General features: G+C 46.4%; 1 protein-coding gene across 2 annotated transcripts in view; it reads right to left on the bottom strand.

Moving 5' to 3' along the window:
- Nucleotides 1–12419, bottom strand: part of CSGALNACT2 (chondroitin sulfate N-acetylgalactosaminyltransferase 2) — a 32895-nt gene extending 20476 nt beyond the window's left edge. The window contains exon 1 of one of the 2 annotated variants that reach the window (XM_055805997.1): nucleotides 12304–12419. The gene's annotated coding sequence lies outside the window, so the exon portion shown is untranslated. Of the gene's footprint in view, nucleotides 1–9290; nucleotides 9421–12303 lie in introns of those variants that run through there. The other variant, XM_005243565.4, reaches the window with a different exon arrangement.
- Between the last annotated feature and the right edge of the window lie 977 nt (nucleotides 12420–13396).

Raw genomic sequence — 13396 nt, 5'->3', positions numbered from 1 at the left:
TCTAGTAAATACTCCCAGGCTGTAGAAGATGACAAGAGAAAGCAGGCTGTGAAACCCCAGAATTAGCAAAAGCACACAGGATCCCAGGAATCACAATAAGAAAATCAATTCAGTTTCACATGATACGTTCTGCAGTTTATAAAAAAGAACAATAAGATTACCTGGCAATAAGTAATCACACCGAAGTCCCTGGGATCAGCGTTTTAGTGTTTAAAGATCAAGTTCCAAACCTTTAAATTGCATATACTGGTATTTCACTTTATTTTAATCCTTCGAAACAAGTCTATTTGCAACATTCCCTATGACCTCCAAAGAACAAGACTTCTCAGACTTATACAATGCTTACAAAGATTTGCAAGTTTTCCAGAAGCAACTGGTTGTTATTCTTTCTGCATTTCCAGGGCCTTATGTATATTCAACTATGGAAATGTTTCTGCTCCTTACAAAAGAGCTCATTGATTCTCTAAGCACACAGGAATAGACCAGCATGCTAATTGAAAATGCTTTTAAATTTGTTTTTATTGTATTAGCATTCTGTTTTGGTTCTTTGTTGCAAAGGATGAGTACATCTTTCTAAAGAGGGGAAACATTCACACTTAAAGCAGTGACCTAATTCAGTATGCACCTGGCTCCATGCCAGACTACAGACATTCCTCATTTTAGCATGTTCTGCTTCCAGCATCTCCTTTTCCTTCAGCTTGCCCTAGATGGTCATAGTTTAGCTGCTTATGAAATTCCAGCTGATTTTCATAGTTATTTTATTGTTCATCGTTTCACCCAGATGCCACGGATATTCACTGTCTTAAACCCCCTCCACACACACATGCTCCTCTCCTTGGAGAGTTACACGATGAAAACCTAAGGCCCAATATCATCCCTTGAATATTCCTTCTTATTCTGACAAAATTCCTTGTGAACATAGAGAAACACCGTGCAGGCAGCTATTTTCTCACTTGCTGAAACGAACACGAGGCAAGCCAGCCGTCTGTGCTGTCACAGACAATCTTTGCATAAGCCCTAGAGTCAGAAACCTCAAACTACACCTTAAGTACACAGAAACACATCATCACCTCTGCTTAGGCAGTCCCCTGAGCTATAGCCTCAGAAAAGACACAAAGAAATTTGTTCAGGGCTTTATTATACAATTCTAGTCAAATGAGTACCAAAGTCAGATTTTTCAGCTGTTGGGAAGGTTAATAGAAAGGGAAAAGCAAAGAAGAAAAAAAAATAACCACGAGAACAGTTAAGGGCCGTGGTTCTCACTTCCCACAGAAAAATAGTTTTCTGTCTAGTATCTCACCCTCGCTGGACTGACTTACCTAACATGTTTTTACCACAATTTCACCATGTGATTTGCTTTCAGCCACAGTTCTGCCTCCCAAGCACACGTGCGTACACACACATACACACTGCTAGACAGGAGAGCAGTTGAAAGCCACTATCAATTTATGGAAAGAAGATCTACATTCAAGAAAAACAGGAGGAAAGTAAAAACAAAACCAAAAAGTCTTTTAGACCTTACCAGTTTAATAATCAGTCCTGAGGAATTTGGAAGTTCTGCCTATACACATTGCAACCACTGCCCGCTGTAAAGCAACTGCATCGGGCACAAGCTGCAGCTTATTTTCAACTTTTTGAAAACTTAGAGCATAATGCACCGTTCCAATCCATCCCAACATTCACATTTGATTTGTAATAACATTATCCAAGAACACACTAAAGTGAATTTTTCTTCTGGCTACCTCTTAAGATTTTCATTAAAATTTCCTCATGTCGTCCTCTGTACCTTCCCGGCATTCCCACCACACGGCACACTGCCTTGGTGAGCTCACGTGGGCAATACTGGATAGGACCGAACCTGCAGGAGCACACACCAGCGCTTCTCAGCAGGACAGAGCCATTCCTGCAGAAAGCTACTTCTGCAGACATTGTGGATCTACATCAGAAGCCCAAGAGTTAAAAAACCCAAAACAAGACATCTGCCTCGGGAGAGTAGGTGACAGAATCAGCTCTCCAGCAGACCTAACTACCCAAAAAATCTGTGATTCTTGTAAGCTTATCAGCTCCATTTGGCTGATAAATAAGAAAAACGGCTGCATGAGGCTCATGCCCACCGGACACGCTGCAGCCGCCAAGCAGTACCAGCCATGCAGCCACCCGCGTTACTGCGGCCAGCCTGCCCTGGCTGCTCACAGCAAACAGCCCAGGAGAACGCTGACCCGCCCGCTCAGCTCTGCTCCTACGCACTCACAGGTCTGGGGCTTTTTGTCTCCCTCTGCTTCCTTTGTTATAAACTCCCACTGGTAAACACTGCCAAACCAGAGTCCCACGGGGCAGCGGGGGGACAACGATGACTGCATACTGATCACCGAGTGTCTTCATTTTCAGTTCAAGACATGGGGGGGGGCAGGGGGGGAACAAACCACCACACAGTCAACACAAGAACTACTGTATACATTAGGGACAGCCTGTGATGAATTATAAAGTGCTGGAGCGTATCTGCAATAGGTAACTTCAGACATTTGTTGAGTTCTAAATGGGAAGGGAAAAAAAATCCTGCCTTTGGCACAAGGATCATGGTAGTACTCCACAGTACACCAGGAACAGTTCAGGCATGGGAGTTACTGCAGTGACAGGTAACAACAATCACAGGATTTATTACTCAAAAAAAATATTCCCTATGCAAATGGTTTATTTTACAAAAGCAACATTGTGTTTTTGCCAGCAGAAATGCTGTGCTCCAAAATAAAATTACGACTAGCCCTCCACAAGTTTCCACTGTCACATTTGAGACTTCAGTACACAGCGAAGATACTCGGGGTTTCTTATCTCCCTTGTTGCATGCAATAGATCAACTCGCTCTCAACGCTAGAGAGAGATTTTATCGATAACAAATTCTTATCGATAACATATTCTGCCTTTTGCCAGGATCAGATGCTGTTTATTAATTGCATCTTTTCAGGAGATGCAACTGAAGCAGCATGCTTTATCCTAACTTTCTTTAAGAAGAAAACAGGAAAGAGCAGGGCTTCATTTTAATAGTGGAGTTCATCCATCATGAGACTGAGCCTACATAGGCTCAGCTTATGAATAACGACCAAGTAGGTCTTGCTCTTTACAGCCTTTCCAAACACTCTTGCAATTTCTGCCCCATCTCCCACAAGCTCACCGGCATTTGTTTTCACAACAGCAACAGAGACCATCAGGGCTGTGCATAACACCCATCATGCCCCTGCACCACATATTCCTTCTCACCCCACGTACTTGACCAAAAGATAAATCAGCATGCCAAGCCCACAGAATAGAAAATAATACGGGGTTTAGCATCTCCGTTCTCAGAAAAAGCAAGCAGAAGGTGGTATCCAGCAACCTAGAAATGGTTTTGCCACAGAAAACTTTTGCTACAAAGAAATTTGCTAGAAATCTTTGCCACAACAGTCCCTGGAAAAAGCAGTCATGCTGTCATCCTCAAACGAAGGAAACACTGACTGCCCTGAAAGAGTTTAAATGCAATTCTTACATAATCTACTGAGAAATTACAAGTAAAAAAATAAAATAACAGCCTTTTGCTGAAGCAGTTTTATATCCTCTAAGTTAGAGAGGCAAGCAAGTTGTCATACTGTTCCAGCATTTGCTGTTCCTACACAAAACCAAATCCATTAAATAGTGAAGCAGACAAATGAAAGAACAATGTTATTCACTTTATTTACTCTATTGCTAATCCAAAATAAGCAATGAGCTTATGAATAGGAGCCCTGCTTTGGCTTCAGTGCAGCCAGCGCAAGCCCATTTGTCTGGGAACTGCTGAATTGAAATTGGAACTTGAAACCCAACCAGCTACACCTTAATTACACTGGTCAGTATTATCCCACTTTGGATAAGGCCAGGAAATAGAAGTCAACTCATAGTCCCTTTACTGTTTTTATGAAGAGACACATCTGCTTGGCAAGAAAGAAGCTAGGTAAAATGTCCTAGGGAAGACTAGCTGAAGGAGGCTTTTTTGCTTGCTTGCTTGTTTTAATATTACTCTTGAACAGCTATCCTGACTCACTACCTCCAGCTTCCATAAGATAAATAACTTTTCTATTTTACACACCTTCTCCTATAGCTCATATTATTTAGCTTGCGGGTTTTGCATGGCTGTAGGCACTATTCCTCTTTTTAAATTCAGCAAAAAACCCACAAACTCCAAAATTAGAGAAGCAAGTCTTCCCCTTATTGTAAGGGAATTAAAGGAAGAGCAGTACTACATGACTACACTTACTTTGCCTACCCTGTTGGTTGTTGCTAAAGCTCAACCTAGAAATGGCAACAAAAGCAGAAGTAGCTACCTTGCAAACCAAATGGGAGGCAAGAAGAGAGGTCACGCATCCAGTTCCCTTACACTTGTAAAGCAAATATGAAAACGCTGAAGAGCAAACCAGATTCCCTCTGAGGCTCCCAAAGGTACCTAACAGGTGGTTATCACATACAGTTTTCTTTTTTTACCCTATGAAAAGACGAAATGGAAAAGAGTTGTTCTTAACCAGGCTGTTCTAACAGTTGCACAGCTAATTAACTAGGATTTTAAAAAACAGTTAAGAGACTTAATCTTGTGGAGGAATTATACTTTTATTTTTCTTCCCATTTTCTCTCATTTTTCTGTGGTAAGAGCTGTACTGTTTTCACCATGGCAGCTGAAGCAAAACTAGTGAAAGTTAAATTCTCAAGAGCACCCAAATTTCTTTTAAAGTCTGGAGACTTCTACTAATACTGGCCTTAAAAGCAGAAACGTATAAAGGCAATTGATTTAAATTTCATAGAAACGTTTAAGTGGGTGACTGTGCACCCAATACTACCACCGCAGCATTCTCATTAAAGTTAAAATTTATTGCCAAATTCAGAGCAGGGTAGGGTGTGTGTGGGGGGGGTAGATGTTACTCCGGACCAAGCAATATTTGCATAGAAGTCTCTCCACTGCAAGTCTGAAGAGCAATAAAACTCCTGAAGTGACCACTGGAAGGCATTTCTGTGCATTCTGTCCCACTGGTAGTTTGGCTTGAGAGTTTTAAAATACCTAAAACCAATTTAAAATACAATTTGATAGAGAAATCCTGAGGAAAATGCTGCCTTGAAAATCAATCACCCTGAAGTTTTCCCTTAAATACACTGAATCAGCTAGATTAAGTTCACATGTGGTATTTAAAACGGGGCTCACTTTGCTATTGCTTGGTCCATGAAACTAAGATGGAAGGAGGAACACAACCTACAAATATTTTTAGAATGGCTTAAAAATCAGTGTAGTAGTTTACGTTCTGCTTTCAGCAAAACATATCAGCCTGAATGTGTCACCAGAAGTGAAAGCTGGAAGCCAAACAATTGAGAAACATCTGGTGTGTTCCAGAAGCACAGCTAGATGCACTTATGTCATCTGTAATTTTTCAATTTGACATTACAACTAAGCATTAGCTTACTCTTAAAGGACTAGCAGCACCGAGCTTCACTGAAAGCAGAGAAGCTAACAGCTTGTCAGAACCATCTATCTTGATATTCTTTTCTTTTTTTAAAGTTGCCTTGCATTGAAAAAGACACCAGTATGAAAAACAAACACCAAACACTGAACACTTCACATTACCTTGCTTCCCCTCTGTTTTCTTTATTAAGTCCCTGAAGTCAGTCTTTGGACCACTTGGACCCTCCTTCCTCCTCTTCAGGAAGAGATGAACGTGACTCAGAGGGGAGAGAAGCCAGGAATTTTTATAAACCTCTGTTGAGTTTTTGCAGGTTCCTTGTGCCATTCCTCTGTTGTGCTCGTATTCCACTTTTTTTTTTTTTGCTAGTTTTGCTTCACAGCAGGGACATACAGGTCAGTACCACAGACACTTGTCACAGACTATTCAAAGTACCACATTTGACACATAGGTCCTACCTGACAGGAACTTCTGTTATGTTACTTGAACCCTGTTTTCAAGTTTTGTTACCTTATCCTCTTGTCCCTTTAGACAGCCGACTGAAACCTCTATCACACTTCCACCTCTCCATCTAGCTCGGTAAAATGCTAATAGAAGCTCGGGATCTTACACAACTAAAGCAGCAACTCCGAAGGGTGAAATGCAAAAATTCAAAGTCACTGTATTATGTCTGAAATCTGAAGAAAAAAACCAAAAACTTAAATAAACATATTTATTAGCATTTCATAGCAGATAACACAGCATTTTGCATGTTAGAATTCAGTTCTGTTCCAAATACTGGGAGCACTGGGGCAGTTTGCCCTGCACAGACATCTTACTGGAGCCCTGCTTCCAGGCTGTGCTGGGAAGAGGCTGGCACACCAGTCACACCAGCCTCTGTCCAGCCAGCACCAGCTGCAAGCAATACTCATCCTCCTACCTTGCAAATTCTACATCTCTTCTTCAGAAGACTCCTACCCATATCAGAAGCTCCCAGATCACATGAAAGACGGACAAAACTACCATCACTCAGCAGTCTTAATTTCCACTCTGCCAGAGCACTAGGAAGACATGCAAGCCACCTGCTGCCCCTGGGGCTGCGAGTAGTAGCAACAGTGCTGACAAATGTCTTATTTTTGACACCACTGCTTGAGGAAACCTTTAAGAGACAGCAGAAGTGCTAAAACAAGTCATCTGAAAGCTATCACCCAAAACACTCTTCCAGGACAGATTTTATTGCATAGAAACGGATGACTTTGCCCTCCATATAGTTCCAGAGACTCTAAACTGGGCTCAAGGCTAGCACTTTCTGTTTTCCAAGTGTGCTTCAAGACACATGCTCCTTTACCTCGTTGCTCTGCTTCAATGCATTTCCACTACTTTAACGCAGCAGCACACCCAAGGAGCTTCAGTTGCTTCCTGTGCACCGCAGCTCAATGCCTGCCCTTGCAACAGCAGCACAAACTCAACCCAGAAGAACTGTTTATTTCTACTGTTTCTACGGGGAAGATACACATAACCAAAGACCAGATACACATAGTGAAGTAGCAGAAAACCTGTGTGGTTACCTACCTTGCTAGAATTATTTATCACATGATAAATGTCATAGGATGCACCCACAACATCTACAAACAGAATTATTTGCAGCATCTATGTACAGCTGCACCTCAGCCATCGGCCTTAAACTCTCACAGCTTCCTGCAAATAAATGCCAGCAAGCCAGAAACTGTCCTTCCATGTCTTTCTCGGGCCCTAATAATTTTTTCAGATGCCAGCTGCACTCTTCCTTACAAGATTATCTGGGACTAGTCACCTTGATTTCCAAATCCTGATACAGTAATACAGAACTAGCCTAGCTTCATGTACAGCTTTGTGCAGAACTCGGGTCTCCTACAATTTTGGTCTTTGACGCAAGCACTGATCTACTGTCTTGACAAAAAAGCACGATTAACAGTACAGACACATTAACCTCCTTTTGTGGTCGACATTCATTTACCAAAGTTAAATACGTGAAGCAGATATCTACATAGGGATAAAAAACCCTAAGCTGTTCAGCAGTTTTACTTGGAATAATTTAGTATGTGCAAGTATTGTATTTCTAAGTGTACCTTTAACTCCTAGCTGTTCTGCGTTATTTTACCTTTGAACACCTGAGAATCAGCCCTGAGTTATGTTCAGCTCAACGAGAGGACTGCTGCCAGTGACAGCCACCAAGTATGTGGCAGGACCCGTCTGCAGAGACTTTGTTAGCCATGAAAGTATTTTACTTCTATTTTACAGCTGGAATACTGGTTTCCTTTTAACAGATATTTGCCCCAGTATGCCAGAGAAGAGTAAACTCAGTTCCCTTAGCTTCTGGGAGAACAAGCGCCAGAAGTGTCTGCCCACCCGACCCTCTCCCAGCATCAGCCCCGCCATCCCCACGCTGCCCAGTCAGCTGCGCTGCTCCAGCTCTGCGTGTTTTTTCTTCACTCACCTATTGTGTACTTGCAGGCAAACTCCTGCAGGTAAACACGCGTACCCCTCTGACTACTGCAGTAATGCATTCATGGACAATTCAAGGTCATTTCTGGCCACAGTGGAGAAGCTGATGGGAAGACCCACTTTTGACACCAGAAGGACACGTATGCTGGCTGGCAGGTGGCAATCCAGGCTTTCCAGACAGCTGCCCTATGTGACCTCCCTACCAGAAAGCCCAGCACAATAAAGTAGAAGGAATCTCTTCCAGAAGCTGCTTCACCAGTGAAACAGCACTGTTCAGTACGGGCGAGGAAGAAAGGGCAAGAGAAACAGTGAGACAGACCTGCCCTTTATCATCCACCCACTCTGCCAGTGAAAATAATACAAAGGAGGAAGAAGGTGAAAATAAAACTCCGTCAGACCTGTCCTTTCTGCCACCCACCAACATGATCCTCCAACACACGTGCTGAGGAGACATGCTCACCCCCCGCTGCCGGCCAGGGAGGCAGACGGGATCCACACCAAGAATCTCCCAGGACCATGTTAAAGGCTAAAGGAAGTGACCAGACCCAACAGCACGGTGCTGGAAGGCACCTGTCCTGCAGGCAGACACTAACGAGTACACAGGCCAACCACTACAGTCATTTTTGGTTACAGTTGGAGATGATTAAGAGTGGCAGGAAATGGCTAGATTAAAAAAAGTACCTGCAAGGTTTCCTCACATGATAGTTTCCTCGCCTCAAGTCATGTATCTGGATGCTCTGAACTTTGCTTTGCAACACTGACACTCATCCCATGGATACTCTTCCCAGCACTCACATGTGCACTCGCAGCACCTGGAATGGCTTGCCAGCTTTACCAGCTTGCAAATCAGAGCTCCAGAGCATTTAGTTTGTGAATGGAAAAAGCCTTTAAAAACAGGCAAGGTAAAGCAGAGATCATTCCAAAATATTCTTCCCACTGTACTCCACTCTGAAACAACTGGAGCAAGTGTCTCCTGCCAGCCTTACCATACACACAGGAGCAGCAGTGTGGACGGCCTGTGCCAGCACAGAAGCCTCTCACATAGGCTTTAGTGTGCCGTATCTTCACATGCAGCAAAGTCTTCCAGGATTAGGAAAAAAGGCCATTTTCCTTTCCCCTTGAACCTCTACTATTTAGTGACTACATATAGCTTGCAACGATTACCTAGTTACTCTTTCTTTTTAAAAAGAAGTTTCTCAGCTAGCAGTGACCATCAGAATCATCAATTTAGATTAGACACACAACAAGGAATAAGATACTCCAGAACCATTAAGCGCTCTAACCCACCTATCTGCATTATTAGGTATACAGAAGATATCTGAACCTTACTACAAAAATTTTTAAACAGGCTTAGATGAAATCAGCAGCTAGACACACCTGCAAAAGGCCTCAGAGTATCCTGCTCACTCCTTACGCACCAGAAGACACTCATGACAAGGAGGGCTGCAACTTCCAGAATTTTTCTTGCCTTCAGAAATGTTTTTTTGGTTTTTTTCCCCAGAAGAGCTTCAGAAAAAAGAAATTAAGAGTATTAAAGTCATTGTAAACTTCCAGATTTTTCTAATATGCAATAATAATAATGGATGTGCTGGGCTTTTCTAATCATCATTCAGAATGAAACTGTTCTGGCAGACAGTGAGAAGTGCTCTTCTACAAATTCCTCTTACAAGCTGTGGCTGTAACTCAGATTTCCCTTAAAAAAGCATTATGTTTCCTTATGAACACCTTGCGAGTTATGATCTCTTTTTCCCCACTTACAGTACTAGGCTTGCAAGAACATCATTAGCTGCATAGATAAAGCATAGTATTTTTTTTTTCTTTTTTACAAAAGCTATTATGCTCCTGAAGCATTTTCATTCCATTACACCCTTTAAGTACTTTTTTTTAAAAAAAAAAAACTTCCCCCCCACCCCCCTCAAGAAAGTCTTGTGTTTTGAAATCCCTGTGTATTTGCTATTTTATTTTTCCAGAAGCAAGATTACTATGGTCTCTTCCCATACTTTCATTCTGGAGGGCTGGTCCTCTAAGAGAGTAGAAGTCAGATGAGCTAACGGGAAGCCAAGCACATTATTGGTTCCAGCACTTACCCAAAGCCTGAGTTTCATCCCACCTCCGTGATCCTGCCTCAGCATTATTTAAAGAAAAAATATTGCAAGTCATGAAGCTTGCTTCAGAATGACAAACTGTTTCAGAGTTAAGAACAATGTTGTGCAATTCTTTTTCTGCAGTTAAAAAACCTGGCCTCATATTTCTCATACCCTCCCTGCCCAATGTTTAGTTTTATCTGTTTTTTTAGAAGTTCAGGTCATTCTGGTGATCCTTTTTACAAAGAGGTCCACAGAACACTTCTGGCAAGCAGAACAGCAGCAGACCGTGATGCAGGGGTACAAATTATTGTGCCAGATACGCTTGTGGGTTTTCTTGGCAACAGACCACAGCTACTCGTCATTTAACTATGTTCTCAGATGATGTTTCTCACTGACTTGGGAAGACCCATATCCCAGGGCTGGAACTTAAAAGCAAAGAATTTAAAATCAAAAATAATTTAGTGCAACTTCTACCATGATGCAGTAGCCCTAATGACAGGTTTGGGATTTTCTGTTTCTTTTTTTTTTTTTTCCCCTCTCTTCCCCTTTTAAGCCTGAGGAAGAGACTGAAACAAAGTCATGGGATCAAGAAGGGAAAGAGCTATTCACAATCATCTAATCTTAATCACACTGAAGTTTTCATGTGTTTCCTCCAGGAACAGACAAGCTAAACAATTTCTATTTGTGCCATACAGTCCTGTACTTCAAAAATCATTGCTCTTCCTTCCATTCTCTGCCTCCTGACAGCTGAAGACAGCGGTGCTGTAGCAACACTCAATGTGGGTCCCCTGGTATTTACGACAAGGACTTACTGGCAGAGAGTCTCCTATAAAAGCCTCAGGGTATAATCGAGGCTCATAGCTAACACCAGGTCCGCAAAACACATGTCCCTCCACGGACAGCTACTGGGAATACTTCCAAGCCACTGTCTTTAACAGTGTTTGAGGACTCACTGTCTAGCTAATAAATAAAGGAAAGGCATAAGTTTCCTTCAAACACACTATAAAGCAGGATAGGAGCTTCCAGCTAGTGCATGCTGGAAAAGAATAAATTGTCTCACCCGTGGGTCCTGGCATTCAGTCACCAAAAAAAAGGTCTTTTACCGTATGACCTCTGTTTGAGGGATATTTACTCTGTTAAAATAACCTGGCTCTTCTCCGCGGCTCTCCTGAGCGGCCCGGCAGAGCAGCAGGCTGCCCTCAGCACTCACCCATCATCTACGAGCTCAGCAGAAGAGATCCGTGTCTCAGTTTCCATCTGATTAAGGGACTTACAAGGGGGTAAAAAAAAAACCCAACCAAAAACAAACTACAAAACCACAGAATAAACTAAATGTTATTTAAGCAGATCTGGATAGTACTTCTCTGAAAACATGTAGTATCAAGTTTAGCTTTTTGTATGCTCAGCTGTAAAAATTGCCCTGCAGATCGCAACAGCCCGTTTCTGCTGGAGCGCTCCTCCCGCAAACGAGTTTGCTTCAGGATTAACAGGCCGGTAACGGCGACACAGTTTTATTTTTTTGATGTTCCCTATCAAAACGTTCCACCCCTGCGGGTTTACAAGAGCACGGAATCCACTGCGCGAGAACCCGGCCGGTAAAGAGCAGCAGACACAAGCCACAGTCAAGCAAGTCTGAAACATCCCACTGGAAAGAATTCAGCGCCCTCTCACGCCCCCTGTTTCGGGGGGCTCGGGGCTGTGCTGGTGGAAGGCACCGGGGCTCGCAGCGGTTCGGGCGAGCGGCCCCGCAGCCCCGCTAGCCCGGGGGGGGCACGGCCCCGCTCCCCGAGGCGCCCCGGCCCCCCCACGCGTGCACCGCCGCAGCCGCGCTCCCCAGCGCGCTTAAGGCCAGTTCACACAATGGAAACGCGCCCGCCAGCGGGCAGAGATGCATTTTATTGTAGAGACAGCGCCAAGAGCCGCCCGGGGTACGGCGGCCCCTCGCCTCGGCCCACACCCCCGACCGCCACCCGCCCGGCGCAGCGGGGCCCCGGGTCGGCCCGGGAGCGCACCCGCCCCCCCTCAGCCCGGCCGCGGGTGGGCTCAGCCCCGACACACGCTCCGCGCCGCTGGAGCCGCTCCCGGCCGGCAGACGGGGGCCGGCGCCGCCGCGATGCCGTTACCCGCCGGGCTCCCGGGGCGCCTGCCCGGCACCCTGCGCCGGCAGCAGAGAGGCGGCAGGGAGGCGGCCGCGGCGGGGCCGGGGACAGGTGAGGGCAGGAGGAGCCGGGTGAGGAGCGCGGCGGGGAGCGGGGGAGCGGGAGGGCCGGGGCGGCGGAGGGGCGCGGGGCGGCCGTACTCACCGCTCGGGCCCCGCCGCGGAACCGCGACCCCACTTCCTGTGCGCTAGGAAACGGGCGGGCGGGGCGCCTCCGCCGCGGCCCTTAAAGGGGCCGGCACCGGCCGCCCCCGACCGCCCCCGGGGCGGGACCCCGCCGCAGCCACCTCCGCCTCGCTCTGGCAGCGCCTTCCCCCGCCCCACACGTGGCGGCGGCCCGGGGGGCAGCGGCGGGGCTGCTCCGGGCGCGGCGGCGGCGGCGGCGGGGGGCGGGGGCGGCCCGGCCCGGCCCGGCCCGGCGGCTCCCGCACAGCCTGAGGCGGCGGGGCGGGGCGGGGCGCAGCCCGGTGCCGGGCGGCAGCGCTGGCAGGGCCATACTCGCACCCGCGTGTGGCCGGTAACGCCTCACCCTCGTCTGCCGGGCAGCGCGGGCCTGGGCACGACTGTGCATCACCCCAGCGGCCCAGGCCGCGGCGTGGCGTGTTGCCGGGGGCGTGAGGGGACGAAGGGCCCACCGACCCCCAGCCCCCCGGCCAGCGCTGCCAGGCTGGCACCGGGCCCCTCGCCGCTGTGTCAGCCCTGGGCACACCCTGCACACCGGTAACGGGGAGGCCGCTGTGGTGCTGGGGACCCGCGTGGCGCTGGGCCTGCCACCCCGTCTCGCACAGCTCTGCAGGCCGCGTGGTGTCCTGTGCCCTGCGGCGCCTGTGCCTTCTCTGGGCACAGCCAGGCACCGGCGGGCTCGGGCGGCACATGTCCTGTGCCAGCCACAGGGGTCCGGCACCAGCTCAGCGATGCAGAGTTTTGCAGCGCTAACGAAACCATAGAACAGCGATGCGGCCTTCATGCTGGAGGTGCAGGGCCTACCACATGCAGAATTCACTGATAATTATTTTCTACTTACCCGAATATTTATTTACAGTTCTGTTATTTCCAGAACGTTCTGTTATATTATTATTTTTTTTTATTTTTTCTGCAGGGATCGACTTGAAAGGAATCGTGGCTTAGGATCTCATGCACTGTTCAGCTGCCTGTGTGAAGGGTGGCCTGTAACAGCTTAAAAGGCTAAGGCCAAGAACAGCTCAGGGGGCGAGTGAGATTATAATAAAGTTCTTTCA

Source organism: Falco peregrinus, chromosome 1 (assembly GCF_023634155.1).
Source record: "Falco peregrinus isolate bFalPer1 chromosome 1, bFalPer1.pri, whole genome shotgun sequence".
Taxonomy (NCBI): domain Eukaryota; kingdom Metazoa; phylum Chordata; class Aves; order Falconiformes; family Falconidae; genus Falco; species Falco peregrinus.
This window is presented reverse-complemented; position numbering and strand designations above follow the sequence as displayed.